This window comes from Andrographis paniculata, unplaced genomic scaffold, assembly GCF_009805555.1.
Source record: "Andrographis paniculata isolate CXL003 unplaced genomic scaffold, ASM980555v1 Contig80END, whole genome shotgun sequence".
NCBI lineage: Eukaryota > Viridiplantae > Streptophyta > Magnoliopsida > Lamiales > Acanthaceae > Andrographis > Andrographis paniculata.
This window is the reverse complement of record NW_026137618.1, coordinates 1,888,012-1,899,620: the sequence shown is the minus strand read 5'-3', so window position 1 is coordinate 1,899,620 and position 11,609 is coordinate 1,888,012. Positions and strand designations below refer to the sequence as shown.

Below are 11,609 nucleotides of genomic sequence, written 5' to 3'. Positions count from 1 at the left end.
GAAACTTGTCCGTGGACAGCGACAAATGGAAGATGATGGGACTCAAACTCGACACCTAAGACTCTGATACTATACTACATGTTCAGAATGACACTATCATCTAAAAAGTGAAACATTTATTTATTTATATTCAAACGGGAGTCAACCAACATTTTTTTACCAAAAGGAAGAATGTAATATTTTATTCATTAGTGAAAAGGTGTAAGAAAATTAATAGTTTTGCACTTTATACTAGGTGCTGGGTAAACTAAGCTGTAAATATAGCATCCCCAGAAACCATGCAATGTCTTCATTCCGTGCTGATTTTTGAGAGAATCACGATCCGACGAGCCCTTTGTATTTAGCATACGACATTATGAATGCGAACACGGCTAAACACATCGCGCCGGTCAATATAACCACCCATTTGAAAATGTATCAGTGGTCGTTGTTCTATGTGTAGGGAATGTTCATACCGAAGATACTGGCTACTAAAGAATATAACGCAAGGCACAATGTTCCGGCGCTGAGAAATAGCTCGAGCTGAATGAGCTGGTTTCGATCGTTGTCGAGCTGGATGTTTATATAATTGTACACACCCAAACAATTAATTGGGGCCGACTCAGCATAAGTGCAGTCCAAGAACATTCGCGGCCCAACATACGGCCGAAAATAGCAGACGGACCTTCTGACCCGTCTAGCCCATCGTTCAAGGAGGTCCAGCTCGACTTGGAAACAGTCCAACGGAGGCAAGAAGGTCAAAGAAGTGGTTAGAAAGTTGTCGGAGAAAAAAGTGGAACAAGATCTTATTCAAATAAATTTAAAAAAATTAACTAATTAAAGAAGATCCAAGAGAGCAAAAAAGGGACCCATTCATCACGATTCTTCTTCTTTTTTATAATTTTTCTCTGCATTATTTTCTCTATATTCTTTTTAGATCTTTACAGTTTTCTTCAATTAATTCAAATTTCATTTTTAGCTTTCGTTCTTGTTTTACCTTCTTTCTTTCTTCGTCAATTTTTTTTTCGGTTATCACGAGATAGCCCGGATCCTTTCTTGAGGAGGCCGGGGAACCCTACGATTCAATCAATTCCGACAGGCTTTTCGATTAAGCCGTCGTTCGCAATTTTTTTACGACAACAGATTGGCACACCTAGTGGTCTACTGACGTCTCGCAAATTTTACATGCAACTTTGGAAGAAAATTGATGCCACCGACGACCGCAGAGAGGTTTAAAAACAAAGGAATCGTTGGCGATTCGTCATCGTGCCCTGCGTAACATGCTGCCCCATGCGACGAGGCTTCCGCAGCTGCTGGAAGGCCGGACCAGATCCTTAATCTTCCAGCTAGAGTCCTTCAGAAGCAGATTTATGAGGAAATTCGGTCATCCATTCAAGGATCCACCATGGATCTATCTTGATGCATTACTGACATTCTGAAACCCGCCATTCAGAACGAGTTTGCGATGCTTCTAGAGAAATAAACTCGAAAAAATAAGGCTCGGAAGGTTGATCCTTCCGCAGGCTTTACAACTAGCTTCGCAGCAGATCCGACCTCCCAGGCACTTAAGTATGACCATATTACTCTGTTCGGTAGGGATACCGGAACTGGAGGACCTCCGATCACCATCCATAAGGTCGGAGAATCTCGAATGTCGGTCGGGTAGGCTTCCTTTGGGCCGCCTTCAACCGAAGGATTTGGGACGACCTTCGGGTCATTCCCATCAGTACCATATGGGCAAAACAATCCCCTATTTGCTGGAAATACTTTCAGCACCCTAGTCCCCACTCTAGGTCTTCAAAGAAACCCAACGGCTGGACAAGAAACTTCCAATGCATGGGGGGCAAGGCTGACAGCGATTCCAGGACCTTCATTTGTCCCAAAGCCTTTTGGAATGACTTGGGAACCAGGGGGATCAGTCCCAATTCCATTCCGATACACTGGGGAGCAAAGAGCTGTTGGAGAAGATCAATTTGCTGCTGGTTTCGGGCTGCAAAAAACCTACGAATATCCTATCCAACCAGCCCCCAAAACTACACCATTGAAACAGGTTCCAGTCCTTAGAGAACTTATGGAAGGCCCCCGAGTTAGTTTCTCATAACGGGGACCTACTCATCAAGCTTTCCCGCAGCCGGCGTTATACAATCCACCGTCCGTTCAGGCAGCTTCCGAACAGCCTGAGGGGTAGGCAAAGATGGTGTTATTGCGACATCCCATCATAAATCCATAGGTAATCAAAGATGCAATTCATAGGATATATGGTGATCGAAAAAGTAAGGATTCGGTCGAACAATTCTCGAAACAATTCAGGAGCGCAGAAACTAGATGCCAAGTTCATGTACCAGAGGACCAGGTGGTGGATGTGGCAATAAATAACATGACACACCAGCTGCGTGATAGCCTGGCTCTTCAGGAATGTCACGACTTTCGGCAGCCGATGTCCAAAGCTGTGAAGGCTGAACAATCCTTGAAAGAAGCTCAAACGTCCCGAAATCAGAAGTTTCAGAGTGGAAATAATTGCGTGTTGCCCAAGAAGGGGTTTCCGAGGTCGACAAGGAGCAAGAGAAGACCTTCTTGGCTGAAATTTCGCAGGGGAAGGCATATACATGTCCGGTTCTTAAGCCGCCTCGATGGAATGAGGTGAATCTGAAGGTATCTTACTCGTTCGATAGCAGAAAGATGAAGCAGATTTTTGACTACTTGCTGAAAGACAACTAGCTCTGCCTTAAGGAAGGTCACAAAATGCCTACTGAAGAGGAGCTGAATGGAAAATTATTTTGCATGTGGCATGGAGTATATAACCATCAGATCGGGAATTGAATTTCCTTCCGAAATGCGGTCCAGAAAGCCATCAAAGTAGGCCTCCTCAAGCTGGCCGAAAAATCTGACATGAAAATAGACACGGAGCCGTTCCCCACGCCGATAAACGTTGTTGGAGTACATCTAGCCAGGTCCAAAAAGACAAATTCGGGGTTTGGAGCAGATGGTAGAAGAAAAGGCTCTAAAAAACCAGTGTTTGAAAGGCTTGGAAGGTCGATCAAACCTCCGAGAAAAAGTTCAGTGTGGGACAAACTTTCCCCCACGAATACGATCGCGGAAGTAAGCTTTGAAAAAGGGAAGCGAGATTTGGCGAGTAACCTCCGTAGATCAGGTGGTAATCACACCCCATCAGACCCGCCATCCTGGGAAGGCTCCAGACGATAGAAGCTGGAGAAGGAACCGGAAAGAGCAGGTGATGCGACCTCCTACTAGGACTTAAAAAATGAGGATGCAGCGACAACGCTTGGCCGCTCGCCTTTCCCAAGAGAACCAAACTTAGGGGTAGCAGACTGATGACCATAAAGGTTAGGCCAAAGGGCAGCAGGCCCAGGGCTCAGAAGGAGCTATCGCTGGAAGGCCGAAGCTTGGTTGGAAGGACCTTCATCACCAGCTTCAGGCCCGAAAGGAATGGAGACAAAAAAGAGTTCTTGCATGGGTTGAACACCCTAATGAACCTTACTTTACTGTGACACTCGGGGAAGAGTAGATTCCGGAAGGTGAGCCGATGATCGATGCCCTCGATTACGATGAGGCAACGGAGGCTAGCTTGGACATTATTGCCTCCGACCAGGACCTCGAACGAGCTTTGCACTGTGAAGAAGATCTCAAGGTCAATATAATAGGGATCCTACCTCGGGAATTCGAAGCTCCTTAGGTTCAACATAATTATCTTAAGAGGGATGTAATGTTGGAAGGAGCTGGTCTATTATATTGGGTAGAGCAAGATTCCAGCATTCCGAAAGAGGGTCCAGAACCAATAATTTTTCAGAAGTTGGCAGACAAAAATACGCGCCACTTTAAACCCTTATTCCTCACGGTGCATCTTGATGAGCGGACAATTAGTAAGGTCCTGATATATGGGGGAGCTTCTGTCAACTTGATGACTCTATCCACTTTGGAAAAAATTAAGAAAAACAGAAATGATCTCGTCTAGACAACCATGCGAACGACCGACTTCACCGAAAATGCGCATACGGCAGTAAATGTGTAGGATTTTAAAGGAAAATGATCAGATATAGTAATTGTGTGGTTGTAGACCCTGAGTAGTTATCACAATTATTTATACTCTTTTTATTGGTGAGTTTCCAGGTCGAACACAAGGAATTTAAGTCATGAATTTCAAAGGTGAAAATCTTGAAGAAAGCGACAAAAAATGCAAGAAAGGATCCGCTTGCAGCGGGTCCGAAATTTAACTACTGAAAGCGGTAAATAAAGCAATAAAGATGAGGTGAGCGGGAATGAGCGAAGCGAAAGCGAGAGGTGGAGCACCAGTGGTAACCAAATGATCGGGACATGAGCGGAAGTGGGGACCAGATGATCGGGGCATGGCTAAATCGCAGTTACCAGAGGATCGGGACATGAGTGAGCAACACATTATATATATATATGTATATGAGTGAATTAGAGTGAAGGAGAGGTGTTGTGTCTGATCTGTGCGTTACTAAATGGATAGATTTTCCTGGATGTAGTGAGCGAATGATGTAAGTGTGTTATCGGAATAGTATATGTATATTATGGAAATGGTGGGAGAAAGGTGTTGTAATTATATAAACTAAATTGTAAAGAACTCATCACACTGGTATTTTGGCCTGGGGGGATTTACAACAAGACTTCAATGACACCCAGAATTAAGACATTATAAGAAAGAAACCCTACTGTCACTAGGAATCTCTGCGACCTAATAGACCCCTGTCTATGTCCCGTTAATTTTCTCAATTTCTGCCTCATTAGTGGCTTTACCCCCTGATGTTACTACTATTTAGTCAAAATCGAATTTAGCACAACAGTTAAGCAGGTCAACAAGGCTTCCGCGTACTTAACTACATTAAATTACCTTGAGACCGCTTTTGGCACATAACAAGGCTTAGATAATCAATTCTTCTCTCGCTCTATACTAGTGAAATGAAATTCTCTAAACTTGATTTATATAAGTGTGGAAAAGTGTGAAAGAATTTAGTTTGAAGAAGTGAATGATATTTCTTTATATACTACGAAAGTGTGAAAGATTAGAACTATAAAGCTGTAAATGAAAGCAGTAATCTAATCTAAGAAAACAGTAAAGACGTGACCAAGGGAGAGGGAAGACCCCTACTCCCTTGGCCATTCCTGTGGAGAACTCTCTTACAGGATTGGAGTTCTCTGAAACAGGAAGACGACGAATGCTAAAGTATGCAGAAATCACCAAAAATTTGTTCTCTCTTACATAACGATATCTGGCCCTATTTATAGCAGGTGTAAAGAGACGGTTGCAAGTAGCTGTTAGGCAGTTCCAACCGTTGGGCAGTTAGGCGGTTGCTGGTAGTTATTCTGTTGAAGTAGTTGCTGGCCATAACTCGCAGGGTGCCCGCTTCGCTTGCGTTGAAGGTTAAGGGCACAGATCTTCCTCGCTTGCTGGAGAGCTGGAGGGCATCAGCGCAGCTCGGCTCGCTTGTGCTGGCTGGAATTGGAATGGTTGTACCACTGCAGTTTAATTGAAATCTGGTGATAGTCTGCAGTGGTGGGTATCTGGACTGTCGCTTGTAAGCGGGAGAGGCTATCGCTTGCGGGCTATGAAGGTGGCCGCTTGCCTCTCATGCCTTAGTATTTTCAAGGTGTGTTATGTGCGCTTGCGAGCGAAGGTGGCTTTCGCTTGCGGCGTCTGCCTTAGCTTTTCTGGTTCCAGATTACCGCTTAAGAGGGCAAAAATCGTTAATAATCTCAACAACGAACTCTGGATCATGCCTAGTGATATAAATCAATATTGTATGCTGATTACGAATTATTTTGATAGTTCTTATGCAGAAATTCGAGTAATACAAATTTTTGTCAAGCTAAGAATATGCTCACATTTGGAGTCATCAGCGGACAATCAGTAAGGTCCTGATAGATGGGGGAGCTTCTGCCAACTTGATGACTCTATCCACTTTGGAAAAAATTAAGAAAAATAGGAATGATCTCGTCTAGACAACCATGCGAACGACCGACTTCACCGAAAATGCGCATACGGTAGCAAATGTGTTGGTGGAGAAAGTGACGGTCGAAACAACAACGAACCAAATGGCTTATTTCATCAACGAAGGAAAGCCAACTTATTCAGTCATTCTCGGGAGGGATTGGATCCACACTACCCAGTGTGTCCCTTCGACATTGCACAAAAAATTTATGTTTTGGAACGGAGACCAGGTCGAGACGGTCGAGGCCGAGGTTGATCCAGCTATGGAGGTGTATTTTGCAGAGGCTGTTTATTCTTCCCTCGATGTATACCCGCTTTCCATGATTCTGAAGGACGCTGGAATGAGGAAAAAATGCAATCTAACCATGAAGGGGTTCGAAATCAAATTTAAGGCCGACGTACGGCCTAATAACTCAAATATTTATTATGTTTGACATCCTGATTTTACAGGATTCGGAGGCGAGAGCATATAGGTCCGACTGTACATCATATGGGTTGAAAATCATGCCGCTCAACCTCTTGACGGGCAGACAGAGACATCCTCTCAGCCGCCTAATTACGATCAAGACGAAGAGGATGTTCATTCACCATTCAAAGGGCAGGACCCATTGGAGGAGATTAACCTGGGGGATGATGCAACTCCTTGGATGACACGGGTCAGCGCCTTGCTGGATGTCGAGAGGAAAGAGCGAATGATTGCTTTGATCCGGGAATTCAAAGATTGCTTCCCATGGGATTACCATGAGATGCCAGGGTTATCAAGGAACTTAGTCGAGCATCGATTACCTACTAAAGCATCATTCTGGCCACACAAACAGCCCCCTAGGCGTTTCAACCTGGAATTATTGCCGAAAGTGAAAGAGGAGGTCGAAAAACTCTTTAAAGCTAACTTTATTCAAACATGCAGGGACCCGGAGTGGATTTCCAACATTGTTCCAGTGGTGAAGAAGAATGAAAAGACTTGGATCTGCATTGACTTCCGGAATCTTAATTTAGCACTGTCGAAGGACGAATGCGTGATGCCCATTGCCAACATGCTCGTGGATTCTACGCCTAGATAGGAGATCTTTTCTTTTATGGATGGCTACTGGCTATAATCAAATATATTTGGCCGAGAAAGATGCCCATAAAATAGCTTTCTGCTGCCCCAGAGCAATTGAAATATTTGAGTGCATAGTAATGCCCTTCGACCTCAAGAATGTCGGAGCGACCTACCAGAGGTCAGTGAACGCAATTTTCCATGATCTGATCGGTGCTTGCATGGAGGTATACATAGATGACGTGGTCGTGAAGTTCCAAACATTCGATCACCACTTGCTGGACCTTCGGAAGGCCTTTATGCAGATGAGACAACATGACCTCAAGATGAACCCGGTAAAGTACACTTTCAGAAACCTTGGCTGGTAACTTTCGATGGTTCCAGCGCCTCGGGAGCAGCCGGAGCAGGCATGGTGATCTTCAGTCCAGAAGATGAATTATGGTGCTTCGCCCACCAACTCCCGCAAGGAATCACGAATAATCAAGCTGAATACCAAGCGTTGTTGTTGGCGTTGCGATTCTTGGTCGCATAGGATGTCGAGAAGGTTATTATTCGAGGGGATTCTCAGCTGGTTATCCGAAAGGCCCTCAAAGAATTCAAGTGCAATGAACCACGACTTCAAGAGAAACCCACAACCTTCATCAACAACTCACAGAGGTAACATTTGAGAACATACCTCGGAAGAGAATTTCATGGCAAACGACTTGGCACAATGGGCTTCTGGGTTTAAAAAAAAAAAGGAATACAACCAAATTATGAATGTTTGCAGACTGACCAGGACCTAGATTGGCGAACCCCGCTGCTGGAAAGTCTAACAGGCCCCGGGAAGGTCGCTTCAAAAGCAGTGCACAATCAACTTCTAAAATATACTCAAATCGATGGGGATATGTATCGACGGGGATCCTATGGGACTTTAGCACGTTGCTTGGGTCACGAGGATGCTATGGAGGTCATGGCCGGGTCCACGAACATATTGAAGATGCCCATAGGGCTGGACCCCCTATGAAGTGGACAATCCTCCGTTACGGCTATTTTTGGCCACGAATATAGTAGGATTGCATGGATTATGCTCGAGGATGTCCAGCGTGTCAGCGCCATGGACCACTTCGACAAGTCCCGGTAGAAGAACTTCATTCGGTTATCAAACCTTAGTCTTTCGATGGGTGGACGATGGATATCATCAGCAAGATTCATCCTCCATCTTCCAATGGACATTCAATTATTCTCGTAGCTACGGACTACTTCACGATGTGGGCGGAAGCCGTTCCATTGGCCAAGGTACAACATAATAATGTCATACACTTTATTAAGAATAACATCATTCACAGGTTTGGCATTGCAAAGACGATAACCACCGACCAAGGGACTGCATTTATGAGCATGAAGGTCAGGGCTTTTACAGCTCAATAAAAAATCCAGTTGCTCCATTCATCTCCATACTACCCTCAGGCTAACGGGCAACCGAGGCGACGGACAAAATCTTGATTTCCATTATCAAGAAAGCGCTGGAGGACAACCGGAGGGGCTGGAATGATACTTTGGAAGAAGCTTTATGGACATATCGGAATGTCAAATCCTCCGTAATCGGAAGCACTCATTACAGGCTGACCTACGGCCATGACGTTGTGCTTCTGTTGGAGATTACAGTGTCTTCTCTCCGGATCTTGAAGATGAACCAGTTGTCGATAGGATAACAGGATCAGACCCTACTCTAAGAGCTTGACACTTTGCCTAAAAAGAGACTATAGACACTTGAATGCCCTCGACATCAAAAGAAGAAGGCTGAATCGACCTTCCAGAAGCGTGTGAGGTCCCGGACTTTTCAGAAAGGTGACATGGTCTGGAAGACAGTCATCCCGGAAGGCCCCAAAGATGCGAAGTTGGAGACATGGTCTTGCACATGGGAAAGACCATTTATTATATCGGCCAAGTCATCCAATGGCGTGTATAGGTTGATGGAACCCAAAGCGGAGGAGTTGAAGACGTTTATTAATGGAAAATATCTTAAAGATTTTATCCTTCTCTTTAAGAGCTGAAAGTAAGGCATGGTCAACTGGTCATCGAATGCTCTTGCGGAAGGACGAAAATTAGATGAACAAGTCGAGTAACTTTTAACAAAATTATCCAAACTACAAGTTAACTTTTGTCCAGATAATTTTGTGGGGGGCATTTGTACACACCTTAACAATTAATTGGGGCCGGCTTAGCGTAAGTGTAGTCCAAGGACATTCGCGGCCCAACATACGACCCAAAATATCAGACGGACCTTCTGACCCGTCTAGCCCATCGTTCAAGGAGGTCCAACTCGACTTGGAAACAGTCTAACAGAGACAAGAAGGTCAAAGAAGTGGTTAGAAAGTTGTTGAAGAAAAAAGTGGGACAAGATCTTATTCAAATAAATTCAAAAAAATTAACTATTTAAAGAAGATCCAAGAGAGCAAAAAAGGGGCATCATTCATCATGATTCTTCTTCTTTTTTCATAATTTTTCTCTGCATTATTTTCTCTGTGTCTTTCTATAGATCTTTACAGTTTTCTTCCATTAATTCCAATTTCATTTTTAGCTTTCGTTCCTGTTTTACCTTCTTCTTTCTTCGTCAATTTTTTTTTCGGTTGTCGCGAGATAGCCCGGATCCTTTCTTGAGGAGGCCAGGGAACCCTACGATTAAATCAATTCCGACAAAATTTTCCGATTAAGCCGTCGGTGGCGATTTTTTTACGACAACAATAATCTTCGGTGTTGTCAATGTACTCACGAAGCATGGTTAATTTTTTGAACGTGCCATCGATTTGCATAAAATAGCCTCAAGTAACATTTCAAGTTCCTCGACATCATTCTCATCCCCGCCAACGCCAACTGTTAGAACCCGAGATATCTTAGAACCAATGGTGGGTGATGCACCGGCTAATTTTCTAGATAAATAAAGGTCTGCCATATCATCGTCATCATCCAATAGTCGTTCCAGTTCATCCCTGACCTTTTGCACATGAGCAGCTAGTCTAGTCATCTGACTCTTTAACTTCCGTACACGGTCCAAGTTACGGCTACTAATCTTTGACGTAAGCATATCTAAAGCCAGGTAAACAGCAGACTCCAATTCTATTGTCCGGGCAGAAAGGTAACTACAAATGGCTTCCAGTGCTACCTCAAGGGCACTGAACTCAAACGGCGAATCATCTTCTTCGCCATTTTCAACATCAGGCTGCGTGGCTGCATTGTCTACTTGATTGGTAATGGCAGGTTTCAGTCTCCTTCGAGATCCTCCACAATGGGAACAACTTTATCGTCTGAAGGATCACGAAGCAATACCTCATCCGATGTGATGACAGCCTTGATATGCTCTAAATTGAGTAGAATGGCTCTCTCACGGCCGAGGATTGCAGACGGATAAGACAGGAGAGGATCGAGAATTCGAAGATCACGAGTGTGTATCTGCACGCGGTGCATGATTGCGTACTTATCTACATCGAGTATGATTTCCTGGCCGGATGAATCCATCAAAATCCAACTTCTGGAACCCGTCCCCTTCTTCTTCAACCCTCCAACGGCATTCGGAGTGTCCATCGGCACCACCACCGACGGGCCTTCTCGACCCGCCATCGTCATTCAGATCAAAGATTTATGTACCGTGCTACTATCAATTGGCCCCGGGAGAGAATTTGCTATGTTAGGAAGGATGTGTTTAGTTGATGATTTTTGTAAATGTTTTTAAAAGTGATTTAAATACGATATTTTGTGATATATATAGGAATAAGAAGTGATCGATTGTATAGTAAAATAAAATAAAATAGATTAATTGCCATGCAAGTGAACATAACCTGTTTTCTCACTTATTTCTAATCCATCATATCTCATTCTAATCAAATATCAATAATATTTTTGTTTATATTTGTAGTAATATACATTCAGTTGATTAAGTTCGAGTTTCTAATTCAACATTTGATAATCAACTTGAAATGTAATTTCAAATATTCGATTAGAAAACTGTCATAACTATATATAAGTAATAAAAATAATAATAATAAACTTGAGTTGGGATTGAATATTCGATTTTTATCGGACCAGTGGATCCTAATTATATGAAAGAATATTTGAGTTTCTACCTTTGAGTTGGAAATAAAAGTTTATATGAATAATTCATTTTATAACTAGCCTTTTAAATAGTATAAAAATATAGATATTGAACAAATAAAAAATTATAAAAAAAACTAACAGATATAGAATCATAAAAAATATTAGCCTTGCCTTAAACTGTTGAACTATTATATAAATTATCAACACTAATATATTGAATAATAATAACATATATATGCTAAATCATATACTATATTATTTTTTTTTGGTCTAACATACAAAGTATATTGAATAAATACATATATAATCTGAATCATTTTCATAATCATCGGATATCTATTCAAATTATCGCAATAGATCGCTCCAACATGAACACATATTAGTCGGAGATAAAGTGGTTAAAGAAACCGAGTAGCTAGCGAGCAAAATTCGATCCGGCTCATTAACCGCTCGACTCGACTTGTTTAAAAGGATAAACAAGCCAAGCTCAAGCTCAAAAATTATTTTATCATTAAATGAGCTCGAGCTCGGTTCACAGGTAACTCA

At 42.8% G+C, this 11,609-nt stretch overlaps 1 pseudogene; it reads right to left on the bottom strand.

Moving 5' to 3' along the window:
* Positions 1-315: 315 nt before the first annotated feature.
* Positions 316-10,589, bottom strand: LOC127241070 (magnesium transporter MRS2-I-like; annotated as a pseudogene).
* Positions 10,590-11,609: the final 1,020 nt, after the last annotated feature.